Consider the following 19,089-nt stretch of genomic DNA (forward strand, 5'->3'; position numbering starts at 1 on the left):
TTATTTGACAGAGAGGACAAGTGGTGGGGAGGGGCAGAGAGAGAGAAGCAGACTCCCTGATGAGCAGGAAGCCCAATGTAGGATTCGATCCTAGGACCTGGAGATCATGACCTTAGCAGTAGGCAGATCCTTAATTGAGCCACCCAGACACCCTTTAATTCTTCTTTAAATATTTGTTAGAATTCACCAGGAAAACTATCTGGAACTGGGCTTTTCTCTATAGAAATTTTGTTTTAATCCATCTCTTATGAGTATATTCAGATTTTCTATTTAAGGTGATTTTTTTTTAAGTAATCCTCTAGACTTACACGCAATGTGGGACTTGAACTCATAACCCTGAGACAAGAGTTGCATGCTCCACCAACTGAACCAGCCAGGTGCCCTTTTAGAATCAGTTTTAATAGTCTTTCCATGAGTTTGCCCATGTCATCTCTATTATCTAATATGTTGGCATATAATGTTTCATGGTTTTTCTCTTACAATCTTCTATAAACAGTAGTAATGTTCTTGTTTTCATTCCTGATTTTAATAATCTGAAGCTTGTCTCCTTTTCCCTGGACAATAAAACTAAAAAGTTTGTCAGTTTTGTTGATGCTTGTAAAGAACAAACTTTTGGTTTTGCCGATTTCCTCTATTGCTTTTCTATTCCGTTTCATTTACTTTGGCCCTAATTTATTTCCTTCTACTTATTTTGGGTTTAGTTTTCTGTTTCTAGTTTCTTATGGCAAAAGTTTAGGTTATTGGTTTCAGATCTTTCTTTTTAACAGAAGCATTTGTAGGTATAAGTTTTCATCTAGGCATTGCTTTAGGGGCAATCTCTAAGTTTTAGTATGTTGGGTTTCCATTTTCATTCATCTAAAAATATTTTCCAGTTTCCCTTATATCTTCCTTGACCAAGTGGTTATGAGTATGCTGTTTAATTTCCACAAACTTTTAAATTTCCAACTCCTTTATGGTAGTGATTTCTAATTTCATTCCAGCATGGCCTGAGAACACACTTTGTATGCTTTCAACTATTTTAAATTTAAGACTTGTTTTATGGCTTAACATAAAACATACTTTATAGTCCCTCCTAGAGTATGTTCATTTGTGCATTTGAAAAGAATGTATATCTGTTGAGTGGAACATTCTCTAGATTTTACAGGTCTCGTTAATTTACAGTACTTTTCAGGGCTTCTTAGTTTGTCTCCTAATTGTTATATTATTGAAAATAGGTGTTGATGTTTGCAATGATTATTGTTGAGCTGTATCTTCCCTTCAATTCTGTCATTTCTGCTTTATGTATTTTGGGGCTCCATCGTAAGATGCATATATATTTATAACTGTCATATCTTCTTTTTTTGTCATATCTTCTTAAAGGATTGACACTTTTATCATTATAAAATAACTTTTTTGTCTCTACAGGCAACTCTGTCTTTAAGTCTATTTTGTCTGGTATTCATATAGTTACTCCAGCCCTTTTTTTGGTTCCTGTTGCATGGGAGGTCCTTTTACATTCTTTTGCTTTCAACCTACTTATACCTAAATTTTTTTTTCTTGTAGACAGCATTATACTTCAATCATGGTGGTTTTTGGAGTTTTTTTGTGTGATTTTTTAATCCATTGTGCCCATATGTCTTTTTAATGGACATTGTTTGATGCATTTATATTTAATGGAATTACTGGTAAATTAAGATTCATATTTGCCAGTTTGCAATGTGTTTCCTTCATGTCTAATATCTGTTCATTCCTCTATTCCTAAACTACCATCTTATTTTGCATTAAAAGGATATTTGTTAGTGTATCATTTTGCCACTTATCATTTATTTTATTTTTTTGAGTCACTTATTTAGCAGCTGCCCTGGGAATTACAATTAGCATCTTCACTTCTAACAATCTAGTTCAGATAAATACCAATTTCATTAGTACACAAAAACTTTGCTCCTACATAGTTCCATTATTCCTGCCCCCCTTTGTCCTGTTCTCAAATTACATCTATATTGTATAGCTCTTAATCCTGATTTCTAATTATTGCTTCATGCAGTTGTCTTTTAAATAAGAGAGTATGGAAAAAAGAGAGGTAAAACTTACATCTATACTCTCTTTAAAATTTATCCACACATTACTTTTACTGGTGCTCTTATTTGTTTGTGTGATTAGAATTACTGTCTGGTATCCTATCATTTTAGCCTAAAAGACTCTTCAGTACTTCTCATAGAACATATTTGCTAGTGATAAGTTTTCTTGGCATTTATCAGGAATATCTTACTTTCTCCATTTTTTTAGAGAATATATTTATTTATTCATGAGACACACACACACACACACACACACACACACACACACACACACACAGAGGCAGAGACACAGGCAGAGGGAGAAGCAGGCTCCATGCAGGGAGCCCAACGTGGGACTCCAACCTGGGACTCCAGGATCACGCCCTGGGCCTAAGGCAGGCACCAAACCGCTGAGCCACCCAGGCTCATTTCATTTCTTCATTTTTGAAGGATACTTATGCTAGATATAGAATTCTTGGTTGACAGTATTTTTCTTTGGGTATTTATGTCATCCCACTGCCTTCTGGCTTCTATGGTTCCTGATGAGAAATCAGCTGTTAATCTTGCACAGTCTCAAGGTCAGAGAGGAGAACTCAGGGCCTTCTAAGGTTTTTTCATAAGCATATGTACAGCTCTGGACCCTATACTTAGACCTACACTACTACTATATGGCCTTATAGAATCCTAGAAATATGTTAGAGCTTTTCAAAGCCCCTATGTAAATATTATCCAAGATTTTTCCATTGAAATTTTTTAATAATTTATTGTTTGTCATAACTATTATCATTGCCTCAGAGAACTGTAATGGTAAACAATCAACATTTGATTTTTATTTTTGTTTAGTTTTTGTTTTCCTATTTTTTATTTCTTACAAAAGCTCCTAGGAAAAGGCTGTTTGTACTGAGCAAGATATTAGGTCAGATAAAGATAAGCTTTGAGAATGTCAATTTCTACAGACCTATTGGGTAGAATAATGGCAATTCTCTTATAATGGAGCTTTGGTGAGCTTCAACCCTGTTCTACCCCCAATGACTGTTAGAATGAATAGCTGCTGATTTTCACCCTGACTGCAGGACTCTTGATTTTCACAACCACCAGGGAGGCAGGAAGAAGAGGATGGGAATAGGGAAAGTTGAAATAATGTAATACTCATTATTACCAACATTTAAGGATTTTTCTTGAACATTCCTCAGATTGATGTACATACACTCTGGCTTAATTTCCATAGTTGTGAAGAAGTTGATTTTGACAATTTCTGAAAGTATTCTCATTGTTTCTATATAAGACAATATTCAGAGGTCCTTACTCTGTCATTACCAATGATGTCACCTTTTTTTTTTTCCCCAAACCCTTAACCACATTATCACCATTTGAAGAGGATAAGCATGAAAGAAGCAGCCACAGTAAGGTAGGGCATGAAGGTTAAAAATGGAAAAATGCTGAGAAATAAATACCTTGAAGCAAATACAAATGGAAACATAACATCCTAAAACTTATGAAATACAGCAAAAGTAGTTCTAAAAGGAAGGTTCTTAGTGATAAATGCCTACACAAAGACAGAGATCTCCCTTCCTCAGACAACTAGAAAAAGAAAAAACACCACCAAAAGTTAGAAGGAGAGAAGTATATAGCAGAGATCAGAGAAGAAATAAGTGAAATAGAGACTAAAAGGTAATAGAGATGACTGATGAAATTAAGAGCTGATTCTTTGATAAGATAAACAAAACTGACAAACAAGTAGGCTGTAATTACCAAGAAAGAGTGGGCTCAAATAAATAAAGTCAGAAATGAAAGTGAAGACATTGTAACTGATATCACAGAAACAGAAGGGATAAGGACTATGAACAAGTATACACCAACAAAATTAGACAACACAGAAAAAAATGAATTCCTAGAAACATACAACCTACCAGGAACCATATAGAAATAGAAAATCTGAATAGACCAATTACTAGTAAGGAGAATGGATCAGTAATCAAAAATCTCCCAAGAAACAAAGTACAAAACCAGATGGCTTCACTGATAAATTTTACCAAATATTCAAAGAGTTAATACCTAGCCTTCTCAAATGCTTCCAAAAATTGAAAAGGAGGAAAAACTTCCAAACATTTTATGAAGCCAGCAGTACCCTGATACCAAACCTGACAAGGATACCACAAGAAAATTACAGGCCAGTATCTCTGATGAACATAGATACAAAATCCTCTACAAAGTATTAGCAAAGAATTAAACACCACATTAAAAAAATCACATTATCAAATGAGACTTATTCCAGGGATGCAAGGATGATTCAACATCTGCAAATCTATCAGTGTGACCCACCAGACTGAAAAATAAAGGATGAAAATGATATGATCATCTTAATAGATGCAAAAACTCCAATATTTGACAAAATTCAATATCCACTTGTGATTAAAAACTCTCAACAAACTAGATATAGAAGAAATGTACCTCAATATAATAAGGGCCATATATAACAAGCCCACAGCTAACATCATACTCAACAGTGAAAGCTAAAAGCTTTTTCCCTAACAAGACAAGGCTTCCCACTCTCATTTTTATTCAATATAGTACTAGAAGTCCTAGCTACAGCACTCAGACAAGAAATAAGTCATCCAAATTGTTAAACTAGTAGTAAAATTCACTATTTGCAGATGATATGATACTATATATAGAAAATCCTAAATATTTTACCAAAAACTATTATAATAAATGAGTTCAGTTAATTGCAGGATACAAAATTTATATGCAAAAATTGTTGGCATTTCTACACACTAGTAATGAACTATCAGAAAGAGAAATTAAGAAAACAATCCTACTTACAATTGCATCATAAATAATAAAATACCTAGGAAGATTTCAAACTATATCACTAAGCTATAGTAATCAAAACAGTATGGTATCTGCATTAAACAGATACATAGATAAATGAAACAGAATAAAGAGCCCAGAAATAAACCTCTGCATATATGGTCCATTACGACAAAGGAGCCAAGAATACAAAGGAGCCAAGAATATACCATGAGGAAAGCACAGACTCTTCAATAAATGGTCTTGGGAAAACTGGACAGCCACAGGCCAAAGAATGAAACTCAACCACTGTCTTATGCCATATACAAAAATTAACTCCAAATGAATTAAAGACTTGAATGTAAGACCTGAATCTGTAAAACTCCTAGACAAAAACATAGGTTGTAAGCTCCTTGACAACAATCTTGGTGATGATTTTTTGGATCAAATGCCAAAAGTAAAGGCAGCAAAAGCAAAAACAGTTGAGTGAGACTACATGGAAATAAGAAGCCTCAGCCCAGCAGAGGAAACTATCAGCAAAATAAAAAGGCAACCTACTAAATGTGAGAAAATATCTGTAAATCATATTTCTAAAAGAGTTATATCCCAAACACATAAAGAACTCATATAACTCGATAGCAAAAAAACCAGAACAATAGGACTTAAAAATGAGCAGAGGACCTGAATACACATATTTCCAAAGAAGACATGCAGATGGCCAATAGACACATGAAAAGATATTCAATTATCACTAACCATCAGGGAAGTGGAAATCAAAACCACAATGACCTACCACTTCACACATGTTACAATGGCTAGTATCAAAAAGATAAGAAATAACATTGTTGGCAAGGGCATGGAGAAAAGGGGACCCATGGACACTGTTGGTAGGAGTGTAAATTAGTGCAGCTGCTATGAAAAACAGTATATTTTAGAGATTCCTCAAAAAATTAAAAATAGGGATCCCTGGGTGGTGCAGTGGTTTAGCGCCTGCCTTTGGCCCAGGGCGCGATCCTGGAGACCCGGGATCGAATCCCACGTCGGGCTCCCGGTGCATGGAGCCTGCTTCTCCCTCTGCCTGTGTCTCTGCCTCTCTCTCTCTCTCTGTGTGTGTGTGACTATCATTAAAAAAAAAAAAAAGTTAAAAATACCATATGATCCAGCAATACCACTTCTGAGTATTTATAAAAGAAAAATGAAAAACGAACTCAAAAAGATATATGTATGACCCTCCCCTCCCCATACATTCATTGCAGTATTACTTACAGTAGCTAAGGCACAGAAGCAACCTAGGTGTCCTGTGATGGATGAATCTGGATAAGAAAATGTGGTATATATACACAACAGAACATTATTCAGCCATAAAATAGAAGAAAATTTTTTGCCTTTTGCAAAAATGTGAACTCTGAGTACATCATGCTAAATGCAATAAGTCAGAAAAAGACAAATGCCAAATGATTTCACTTACATGCAAAATCTAAAAAAAAAAAAAAAAAAAAAAAAAAATCATCAAGCTCACAGATCCAGGGAATACACTAATGGTTGTCAGAAGTAGGCAGGTGGAGGGTGGTCAGAAGGTATCAATTCTCAGTTACAAAATAAATAATTCCTGGGGACGGAATTACAGCATAGTGACTATAGTTAATACTATGTTGTATATTTGAAAGTTAGTAGAGCAGAACTTAGTTCTCATAACAAGAGAAACATTTTTAACTATATGTGGTGATGGATATTAACTAGACTTACTGTGGTGATCATTTTATAATATATACAAATGTTGTACACCTAAAACTAGTATATGTCAATTATATCTCAATTTAAGAAGTAGAAAACTATACTTAAGTACTTTTTTTTTTTTCATAATCTTATACCTTTCAGCCTTGGCATCTGAACTATCCAACTGAAAAACAGCTATGTTAATAGTGTTTCAGGAATCATTTTCACTATACTTAAATCAGACATAGAAAGCAAAAAAGAGGGCTGTATAAAAAGAATGTGTCCTTTATTTATTGACTATCATCTCTAAATTGCCATTATTTCATGTAAATGTTTAACTATAGATTTTCACGATCCTAAGCCTGAATACTCATGTGCCATGCATGCTCCTAGGGGGCAGGGAGAAATATAGTTTTCCACACTTATGTCCAATTATACCTTAGAATGATTTTTTTTTCTAGTACCAAAAAGGAATGAAAACACATGGCCTGGCTGTTAAATGGATTTGTTAAACTGCTCCAGAATATGGACTGAAACTTTATGATCGCTTCAGGGTAAACCTTATTTTTTTTTTTTTTGGTCCATTTTTTTAAACTCCTCAAAGCCATTTAGCAATCATTGTTCTTTGTGGAAAAAATAAAACACTTTTTATTTCTAAGACATATTCTTTATTTAGTCTATAACAATTCATTTAAATCTTTACTCTGAAAAGAAATCATCACAGAAACCTAAATCTTCTAAGGAAACCATCAGGATGCTGAATCAGAATGGAAAGAATGAAAGATAAATTAAGAAGGCTTAATTAACTGAATACCAAAAATATCCAGGACATTTTTTTTTTTTTTTTTTTTGTAGGCTGGTAGCAGAGAACTAAGACATGCCTAATACCGAAGTTTAGAAGGGGAAGTGGTTCTATTGGCTCAACAGCCAGAAAGACCCTGAAAGGAAATGAAGCACTATGTATATTAAGTATGGCACAATCAACAAGGTTGACAATGTCTGAGTAAGAATCAGGGTCTCATGCTTTATGTTACCATGAGATTTTCTGTTTGACTAGTACTCACTACCATGAGTACTACTACTGAATGTGCCACAAAGCCATTCTATTCTAACCCAGGAAATACAGCAAAACAGGAGAAGGTATCTATATTCCTATTCTTCAAACCCAGCACATGCATGTAAAACAATTTTTTAAATAACAGAAAATAATGAATTAACAAGGATATGGAAAAATTGGGACTCCTATGCATTGCTGATGGGAATGTAAAATGATGCAGCCAGTCTGGAAAAAAGTATAGTGGTTCCTCAAAAAAAAAAAAAAAAAAAAAAAAGAAAAGAAAAAATCAAACGTACAATTACCATATATATGGTCCAGCAATGTCACTTCTGGGTGTATACTCAAAAGAATTCAAAATCGTGACTTAAATAATTATTTGTACACTCATGTTCATAGCATTATTCATAAGAGCCAAAAGGTAGAAACCCAAATATCCATCAATGGATGAATGGATAAACAAAATGTGGTTTATATATACAAGAAAGTATTATTCAGCTTTAAAAAGGCATGAAATTCTGGCACATGCTATACAGCATGGATGAACCTTAAAGATACTATACTAAGTGAAATAAAAAGGACACAAAGAATGCATAATTCCACTTACATGAGGTACCTGTAGGGGTCCAATTCATAGAGGTAGTAACATTTGGGGGTTTTGTTTTATTTTGTTTTTATTCATGAGAGAGAGAGAGAGAGGCAGAGACACAGGCAGAGGGAGAAGCAGGCTCCATGCGTGGGACTCGATCCTAGGGCTCCAGGATCACGCCCCGAACCAAAGGCAGACACTCAACCACTGAGCCACCCAGGCGTCCCGAGGTAGTAGATGTTTGTTACCAGGGATGGGGGTAGGGGGTGGAGGGTGAGGAATTAGTGTTTCAGGGGCACAAAGTTACAGTTTGTGATGTTGAAAAATATATGGAGATGGACAGTGGTGATCACTGCACAACAATGTGCATGTACTTAATACCACTGTGTACTTAAAAATAGTTAAAATGGTAAATTTTATGTTAAGTACATTCTACCACAATAAAAAAAAAAAAGATGAAACTTGCATTCCCAGTGAGTGCAGTCTTTTAGATCATTGGTGGGGCTCTTCAGTTGTTATAATTTTAAAAACTCCTCTCCTGTGCTCAAATTCTCTTCTTGTTTGATCCATGGAAGTGTTTTCAATGAAAAAAAAATTTATTGAACATTGTCTCAAACTTTTTCAGGACAGAGCTATCTGACCTCCTACCTCCAGAGGAGATTCAGTGGGTGGCCAGGCAGGAGACCACATCTGTGAAGGACGATAAAGAGCCACAGGAAGAAAGGGGAGAGGAGCTTCTGACCACCTACACCAGCCATTCTTACTTCTAGCTGCACTTTATCATCACTTCAGACTTAAATAAAAATACAGACACACCTGCACATTAGGTGCCACACCCAGAGATTACGGTTTAACTGATCAGTGATGAAGTTATGTTTTCTCAAAGCTCTCCATGTAATTCTGATGTGTAGCCAGGTTGGGACCCACCAAATTAGACACCCCAAAGCTCTCCTTAGAGAGTTCTCTGGAGTAGAGCTCAACATCCCCTTTTTAAAAATCTCACCACTGAGAATAATGGCAGGGGCGGTTGGGCAGCTCAGCTGCTTAAGTATCCGCATTCAGCTCAGGTCATGATCCCAGAATCCTGAGAGGGAGCCCAACTCAGGGCTCCCTGCTCAGTGGGGAGTCTCCTCCTTCCTCTCCTCCAGCCCCTCCATCCCCCCACCCCACCCCCACCCCCGACTTGTGCTGTCTCTCTCAAATGAGTAAATAAAATCTTAAGAAAGAAAAAGAAAGAAAGAAAAAAAGAAAAGAAAAGAAAAGAAAGAAAAGAAAAGAAAAGAAAAGAAAAGAAAAGATGGCAATTAGGGCTCAGAAGGAATAAGCAGCTGTAAAACTTTTAATTTTGATAATCCTTATACCAGAAGTATAGTCAAGTCAGAATTCACGAATTCAGTGAACATTTACTCAAGCTACTCTTGTCAGGGACTGTGCTGAGGCTGGAGCCATGGGTAGGAAGAGCTGAACCCTCTCCCAGGGGAGCTCCCGGCTCCACTAGCAGAGGAAGCCCAGGGCAGACAGGACACCAAAGTGAGCGCCACCTTGAGGACAAGTGCATAAGCAGAATGTGGGAGCAGCATCTATGCTGGATGAAAAAATCAGGAAAAACTTCCCAGAAAAAGCTATCCCTACACTATTAATGAGTCTTGAAAGGGGACTAGAAAGTAGTGAGGCAAACCTGTGAAGATAAAGGGACATCCCCTATTCTGGAAGACAGTGTGTGCCACTCTGGATTATCCTGAGTCCATGAGCACAAGGCAATGCTTGGCTGACCTGGTGGTTGGTCACGGTGAAGCGATTTGAATGAAGTGGACTCAGTGCAGAGTGTCTGGGGTTGGGGGATACGGCTGCTCAAGGGGCCCAAGAACGGCAGCCAAGTTCAGCTTCTGAAGCCAGTGCAGAGACGTGTGTGCCAGTCACAGCAACCAACTGTGTGCCAAGCAAAACCAGCCCATGTGCCGGCCCCAGGTAACTGAGCAGAGCAACAATCCTGGATTCTTATTTGTACTAATAAACCGTCTGCCTCTTTAATAGACTCCAAGTGAAAACTGCATCTCCACACGCTCTCCCACAAGCTCTTAGCAAAGTCAAGGTGATAAAAAGGGACATTTCTCCCTTCTTGTGACCTGATTACAAAGCGTGAGAACCACTCTTTGAAATCCTTCCCCGTGTGCCATCAGTAATTAGGAAATGATTTTTCATCTGGGAAATTATGAAAAGGAGCATATATCTTATTCTCAGCAGCTTTCTAATGATCTTTTGTTTCACTTTTCTCTTATTGATCAGTCTCTTTTTAGAGTATTTTATCTAAAGCAAGGGCCAGTGTTTATCTCCATATGCCATCATGCATGCTGAGTTAGTTCACTGAATGATAATGAGCACAAGTCCCAGCCAGGAGAGAAGTGAAGTCCATCATGAGCCCAAAGCAAAAGAGTTTGTATATTCTTAAGTATTACACCTTCAAGAATGATCTGAAATAGCTCTCCGTGGTGAGAATTCAAACACTGATAGAACAGCAGGAACTTCTGCAGTATCTGTTCTCATTTCAACCTCACCATAACCCAGAAGGCAGATGGTCTGATCCCTAATCTATAGGTGGGGAAACAGCTAGTATGGCCTGTTGTGCCCCAGGGGAGCCTGGGCAGCAGCAACGCCTGTGCCCCACAGCTGCTGTGGAGATCTGGCCACCACGGTCACTGGCCACACACAGCACTGGGCCAATTCCCCTGGATGAACGTGGGAGCCACCTGAACCCAGATGACAGGGGAACACAGACACAGTCTGACCTTGCTTCTTGGTGAAGGGACCAATCATTCAGGTGCCTACAGTTGTACCCAGTGCTCTGCATCTGATGTCTTACTCTGTGAGGAATTCCATTCCCTCTGTTCTGTGGATGAAGAACACAGGCTCAGAGATCAAGAGCTCAGTCACCTGGTTGTGAGCTGTGAGCAGGCAAGATGGGATTCAAAGCTGAGTGGGCATGCCATCTCTGGAGACACACAAAACCTGAGCAGGATCACCATGCAGCCCTGGACAAGTGACTTCGAGTCCTCAGCCTCCCATTTTCCTTATATTTAAAGGAGGAGGATAATACCAGCACATCCCTTGCAGAACTGAGTAAAGATTAAACAGGAAAGCACCACAGAGCACCTAAGAACGCCTGGTGCCTGGTAAACATGCCTGATACTCAGGAAACAATAATTGTGAGGTCTGCTGGGCTTCCCAGGTAGAAGGGAAAACTTCTGATTTTCAAAATTCTTAGTTCTAAATGCTTTACTCACTGAAATTTTGAGATATACCACTCCACTTCCACCAAGCCCTACTTGAACAAGGCCACCCCGCCCTCAGCTACCCCAGAAAAGTCCCCTGATTATGAGCAACAGGTGCACAGGCACTCCTTACCCCACACGCCCACCTTAACCCAGCAAAGATGCAGTACGTGTAGAGAGAACATGTTGTTGAGGCCACTGAACACCTGCAAGTCTCTAGAATGCAATTCACTCTGGAAATAGATATGAAATGGGCAACAGGTATCCCTTTACCCTCACACTCCACCCCTCCCTCCATGGTGCTTTAAGTTCTTGGGACAGAATCACCAGGCCCCAGCAGCTGTAATTCTGTCCCAGAGAACCCACACACCACTCCAGTGATGGTCACACTGCACCAACCTAAGGACAAGTCCCAAGTCAGTCCCCAGACCCTGCACTGAAAGGCACCATACAATACATTGTCACTTTACTAAAAATAGTATTTTTAATCTTCCTTATACAAAGCAGTCATGCATTGAAAACAACACATTTAATTTACAAATGGCCTCAAAGTTATTACCTCTCTTTTTTATTGGTTAAGATTTATTTGAAAGGAGGGGGTAGGGAGAAAAAGCACGTGCAAGTGAGTGCAAGCAGTGGGAAGGGTAGAGGGAGTGGGAGAGAATCCCAAGCCAATTGCCTGCTGAGTGTGGAGCCCAGACAAAGTCTCAACCCCAGGACCCTGAGATCATGACCTGAGTCAAAACCAGATTTAGGACGCTCAACCAACTGAGCCACCCAGGTGCCCCATACCTCCCTTTTCTTGCAGTATTTATATTCATGAAGCAAAGTAAAACATTGCCAATTTGGGCTATGCCTGTTTGGCTTTTTTGATGATCACTTGGTCTGAATGGGGCTGATGTTTACTCTTATATTACCTACCAAGAAAGGGTTTACCAAGTAAATTAATCCAGACAAAATTCCTTGTCAATAAACATGAAGAGAAAGACGGCCCTGTACAACTGTTATTTCCCAAGAGCCCAAACTTCACAACCCTCCTTAAGGACACACACCCACAATGAATCCAGAGCCTAGAAATTTGTCAAGGAATGTGAATTTGTTTCCTAATATGCATATTCCTATTTGTCACTGGTGATTCTGGTTAAGAGAATGTTCTCATTACCTGAAATCACCATATATTTCTGTATTTAAGTTACAATTCCCATCAGTCCCCAACTCAGAAATTTCACAAATCCTCCAATATCCACAGAAATGAAGGCAATTTTTTTTTTTTTTTGCAAATTTCTATTTCAGCAACCAAATCTCACAGACTGACCCAAGCTTGCCTATCCTCGAAGAGCCGCACACAACCTGGGGTTTGCTGTTCCCCGAACTTGCCCTGACCTCCCAGGTGCTCCCATTTTCAGCCTCCCATTTTCCTTATATTTAAAGGAGGAGGATAATACCAGCACATCCCTTGCAGAACTGAGTAAAGATTAAACAGGAAAGCACCACAGAGCACCTAAGAACGCCTGGTGCCTGGTAAACATGCCTGATACTCAGGAAACAATAATTGTGAGGCCTTTCCCAAACTGCCCTCAATAGCAGTTCTCTTTTCTCTTAAAATATAAACCCAAAACATTCCATTCATACCTCATTTTCTATCTCATGAGACAGTAAGTGATATATTTATCCTAACTATTCTCTGCTAGATACAAAACTACTTGGGGGCAGGGGCCGTGTTCTCCCTACAGGCTCCGTGCAGCCCCAAGGTTAGTAGGTGTGTATAGGATTCAGTCCATGATGCTCCCGCCGCACTATTCATATTCAGCAGCAGGTCAGCCTCCAGCAAGCAGCCCCTCCTCCTGCCCGGCTCTTGGTTTCCTTGCTCACCTCACCTCCTCAGTAAGAATAAGAGCTGATTCTGCCAAGGTGAACTATCTAAGAGTCTCACCACCCCCCCACTCCCACCCCCCATTTCATCTCCTTTGGTACTTCAATACATCTCTTTTCTCTCCAAACTTCAACTTCTCTTCTTTCATTAAAGGAAAACAAAAAAGCAGTTCTACCCCTTGAAACTGTTACCATCTCTTCCCTTCTCAATCCTGACACATTTCTTGAAGGAGTTGTTCTGGCCCTCCTGCCTCTTAGTGGTGCTCGCCACCCCCACCACTGCACCCACCTTTCACTCGACATCCCCAGAGGTCTCCTCTAAATTATGGATCTGATTTTCATTTTACAAAGGGCCCTTTACATCTCTAGAAACTACTGTATCCTGGAAAAGCCATAGGGATGGAGAAGTTAGGTGTCAATAGAAAAAGTATAAATACAGTGGCCTATGTACAACCTCGATCTTTAGAATCAAGGCTTGCCAAAACTCATGTCACCTCAGAAACCATCCCATCCATCCTCTTCCTTACACATATCTCCTCGCAGTCCTCCTAGCTACTTACTTCCAGGACATCCTCTGTAATCACTGTCTTGCCCAAATGGAACCTCCTCAGTCCTTTCATGGACTTCCTTTTCCTCATTGTTCTACTGGAAAACTTCCTTTTCCTCATTGTTCTACTGGAAATCTAACTTTCCTAGCACAGTCCTGCCAACCTTTTACTCCTCTTCAATTCAGGCCATCCATTCTCCCATACATCCCTTGTTCCAGGGAACAGCCTACAAGGTCCTAATTGCTACCAACCATCCTCATGACACCATCCACATGCTGCCGGCTCTCACACTCCCACACTAAGCACCTTCCTCTTTCATGTCCATGACGAGAGACAGCCAACAATCAAATTCGTGACTCACCCAGCACTTCCCTCTGCTCCCTTCCCTGGCTCCGCTCCCTGCTGCCACTTTGGAGGACTGAGCCCTGGGATGCCATCTGTGGGAGCTCATCTAGTTCCAGAGCTTCAACACTCCCATGTCCGCAGGACTCCAGGCCCGGAAACTAAGAGTCCTCTCAGACTTCTCATCCCTCTCTATAATCCACACAGGAGAAAGGATTTCATCCGTTTACAATCACATCGCATTTTTAGGAGTCATGAAAACATTAGAGACAAAGCTGAAAGTGACCCTGAGACATCACCTCATGTCCCCTTTGCTTTTATGCATGAAAGCATTAGTAAAACAGGGATGTGATAGACACTCTTCTTTATGATATGAAAGTTATCCTTTTTGAGCCTGTGGTATGAGATTAAAAAAAAAAATCTCTCAAGTCTTTGTGCCTAGTTCTTGGCAAGGAACTCACAAAACCTTTAGCTTTTCCTGAGGGATGGGAGTGACTTTGTTATGCTAATGAGGTGGCTGCAGAGGGTCCCCAGATAGCTGCACCATGGGGGCTTGGTTACTGGAAAAACCAAACGCATGATCAGAGGGTTGGAACGCGGGGCCATGTCGGGCCACGCTGACCTCTGGGGATAGAAGCAGGAGACTGAGTTCAATTGTGTGGCCAATGATTCCATCGATCATGCCTACAAGATGAAACTAACTAAAAACTCTGAACACAGAGGATCAGTGGAGCTTCTAACTTCCCAGGCTGTGAACACATTAATGTGCTGGGAGGGGGATATATCCGGATTCTCGGAGAAACGGCAGAGAAGCTCTTGGTTCTCTACCAGACCTCACCCCAGGTGTCTCTTTGTGTGGTTGGTCCTAATTTGTATTTTCTGTAATAGGACTGTCAGAAGTAGAGCATTATCCTGACTTTTGTGAGTCTTTCTACTAAACTATCAAACCTGAGAGAAAAACAACAAATTGATAGCTAGTCAGGAGTGTAGTTGGCCTGCGGACCCCCCCTAAGTGTTGCTGGTTAAGCAAGGGTGGTTATGCGGGGACTGTACCCTCCAGCCCGTGGGGTCTCAGCTAACTCTGGGTGGCTATCGGCAGAGTTGAACAACAGTGCACCCAGCTGGGGTTTTACTGGAAGAGTCCCTACTGTACGCCAGGCACTCAACTGGGAAGTCAGCTGCATACACTATCATCAAGGGAGCCCAGTGCCCTGCCTGCCACCTCTCAGGGTTAAGAATAAAGTGCACACACATGTTGAGAATTCAAAACAAATATCGCAGTCTTTCGTTATGAATTTGAACAAGTCTACACCTCCTGGCAAGGCTCAAGATTGCTTTAAACTCAGTTCTTTCAAGAAATGGTTCTTATTGACATCTCCCTGGAAGTGGCCAAAGTGAGGCTGTCACTTGAAAATAACACCCAGACTTCAAAAGAGAGCGAAAAACTCTGTGTGGAGTGCCTTGCCTGTGGCCAGTAAGAACTAGCCAGCGGTCACATGCCTGAGGCGGAGGAACAGAAGCGCGAGGCTCTATTCCTACGTCTCACTGGCTTGCCAGGGCAGGGTGGCCACCAACCACCTGCAGAAGCCACCTGAATGCTGCTTCCAGGGCAAGGACTGCATCTAACACTCTCCTAAGTCATCTTGTGGGTGGTTAACTTTTTTTTCCCAGTAGTAATTAGAAAGTTTCATTTAACTGTCCCAAAGTACAACAGAAATAATCTTTACTTCTGCCATTAACAACATTGTGCATACAAGATAATTCCAGAACAATGTTTCCTGAGTGCAAAAATTGCACCTGCAAAGTCCAATATGGCAAAATAAAGACAGACACAGAGTCAAACTCCCTGAATGACGTGAAACATTACAGTTCCAATGTCTGATACTCAAATAAGCTTCTAGTGATGAGCTGGCTGGGACTGGACAGAAATACAGGCAGGACAGACCCTGAGGGGCTTCCAGTTAATGTGCTCACCACTCCCACAGCAGGACAGCTGAGAAAGGTGCCCTGTTGGTTAAGATGCCTGTTTTTTATCAGCTTGTGGAAACCCAGAAGAGGCCCAGGCTCTCTTGCTTCCTGAGCAGCGCTTCCCTGACTGTCCAGAGGGCAGCAGGAAATTGGGCTTCTGGCTTCTCTCTCCCCCGGAGGCTGTGAGCGCACTTAACTTAAAAAAAAAAAAGTAGGAAGTACCATTTGTCCACGAATGTCCATGAGGTCTTTCCATTCCCCTCTTCCCACAGAGAAAACATGAATCTTTTATGAAATGTAAACAAACGTATGAATTTTCAAGCTTTAGAATGAGAACTCCCTCCAAATCAGAATCATTATCTGATCAACCAAATCACTCTCACTTAAAGGCTTCCAAAAATACTAATAATTTACTGAAAACTAATTTGCAAAGCAAGTTCCTGTGTGAAGAAAATAACAATGTGGCAGAAGTTGTTTTCTTAGAGACAAAAATTTTATTCCTATTTTGAAACAAGGATAATTAAGAAATAGGCCAATCATTCATATTTTATTATAGTTCTTATGTTTTGAAAATATACTGAAATGCTTAGAAATAGCCAAACATCAGTCATGTCATAGAGTAAAGCTTCCCAGAGAATTAAGCAGTAAAAAAGATATCAAATATCTTGTCACAGGCCAGGCTATAAAACCTGTGTCCCTTTCCTGAATTTTAGGTATATCTATTTGGATCCAAATTCTGGGGGAAATCAATGCAAATACTCAGTGGGTTTACTGGATACTTGATCATCTATGTAAAAGTTCTGACAACAAAACTCAGGAAGACTTGCCTATGTTGTCCTCACCTGGAAGCTGCCTTGCAGGGTTATAGGCAGAGATCCTATGTGTAAGGAGACAGGTCTGTAGGGCTTGTGGTGAAGCAAGGCTCTGGGAAAGGTCGGGCCCCAACACTATCAGCTGGCCGCTTTAGTGCTCACAAATCCTCACTCAGGAACCAGGGACCAGGGCTTCTCTTTGAGCTTCCCAGGGATGGAAGCCAGGAGAAGGGAGTATACATTAGAGAAGACCTCAGTGGTCATTCATGCTACACCTCATTCTACACATGGGGAAACTAAGTTCTGGGAAAGCAAAAGACTTTGCCTGATGTTCCTGAAGTTTCCTGCTCCAAGCCATACTTCCTCTCAAAAAGAAACCAGATTTTCAAAAGGCCCATTAAGGTCAGCCTTATAATTTTTGAGCCCTGAACTCACATTTGATTGAGGAAAGGCCTCTACTGGGAATCCTCAGGGCCTTCCAAGTAGGGCTGACCTAGTCTCTATCTGCCTTCGGGTAAATGGTTTGGTGGAGATGCCAGCTGAGCTCTGAGGCTGCAAGAACTGAAGACCAAAGTGTAAGTAAGGCTCATGTTGAAGAGATCAGAAAACAGAGGAAAGCCCAGGATAGGGTGACCAGTGAATGGTAAGAGCACCAAACTGTCCCTGAGGTCAGAGACCATGACACACATTTCCATAAAACTGGCATGTTTCTTAAATGGTTTTTTTTTTTGTTTGTTTGTTTCTTAAATGTTGAGTACAAATATCTGAGTTTGTCTCCTTCCCTGATGCTGTGGAACAGATCCACCACAGTGCTGTGCACAAGAGCTTCCCCCAACTCTTACTCCTAGCATCCTTCATAATCTTGCTCCCTCAAATTTATAGGATTGTCAGAATAAAAGTGATGAATCCAGTTCAGAATGCAGCCTTCATCCCATCAGAATTCTGAGTGTCAAAATTTTGATGGCAGTTGGGAAATACGCACAAAAGATTGGCCAAGCACAGAATGACAGACAGAGCTGTGTCCCAGAGTTGAAGACAGATTAATTTTGAAGCTTTTCTGCCTCCATCTTCTAGGTTATAAATGTCAGTGATTTGTCTTGCCTCTAAGCTTCATGTTTTAAACTGTACCCTTCCATGGTTACCACAGGCATTGTTTTATATAACCTACAGAAAATGAGTCACTTTTTTTTTAATATTTATTTATTTATTCATGAGAGACACAGAAAGGCAGAGACACAGGCAGAGGGAGAAGCAGGCTCCATGCACAGAGCCCGATGTGGGACTCGATCCCGGGTCTCCAGGATCACACCCTGGGCTGAAGGCAGATGCTCAACCACAGAGCCACCCAGGCATCCCATGTGTCACTTTATGAAAATGTAGCATTTTAGGATTTGTGGACTACTGCAGGCCTTACTCAATTCAATGGGTTGGCCAGAGAATAAAAACTTATTTGGGGAGGGCAGGGGCAGAGAAAGAGAATCTTAAGCAGGTTCCACACTCAGCATGGAGCCTGACCTGAGGCTTGATCTAACAACCCGGAAATCATGACCTCAGCCAAAATCAAGAGTCAGACTCTTAATCGACTGAGCCACCCAGGTGCTCCAGGGAATACAAACTTTAAGACAGTTATTCTCACAGTTGTTAAATGTTTGAAAAACTAGAAATCTGATTTTATGTTTCAGCTATTAAATGTCTCAGTAAGCACCAAATTTATCAATAAGCATTAAAATGATCAGCTTGTCAATTTCACATCATTACTAGATTTATCAATAAGCATGTGATAAAACCGAAACCAACTGGACTCTAGTGAGAGGCACCAAAAGGTGCAAGCAGCAGCCCCTGTGAGGCAGGTCTAGCTCTCACCACTGACCCCGCAGTCAACCCAGCCCCTGGCACATACGGGCTTGAAGGGACGGCTGCATGGACAGCTGACAAAAATGGAACAGGATGAGCATTTTCTAATCACCCACAGAGTCCATTTCTACTTGAATTAATCAAAAGGCCTGTTTTGAAGGTTTACTTAGGTAGTTTATCAGCTGAATAGGATACGATCTAGGTTTATGACCCAAGTGGCCTTTCAAAGCCTCCTTCCT

The 19,089-nt window shown here is 40.3% G+C and overlaps 1 protein-coding gene across 1 annotated transcript in view; it reads right to left on the reverse strand.

The window, feature by feature from the left end:
• The window catches only part of B3GAT2 (beta-1,3-glucuronyltransferase 2), an 80,871-nt gene that overhangs the window by 8,123 nt on the left and 53,659 nt on the right, over positions 1-19,089 (reverse strand). The window lies entirely within an intron of this gene.

This window comes from Nyctereutes procyonoides, unplaced genomic scaffold (genome assembly GCF_905146905.1).
Source record: "Nyctereutes procyonoides isolate TBG_1078 unplaced genomic scaffold, NYPRO_anot_genome, whole genome shotgun sequence".
Lineage (NCBI taxonomy): Eukaryota > Metazoa > Chordata > Mammalia > Carnivora > Canidae > Nyctereutes > Nyctereutes procyonoides.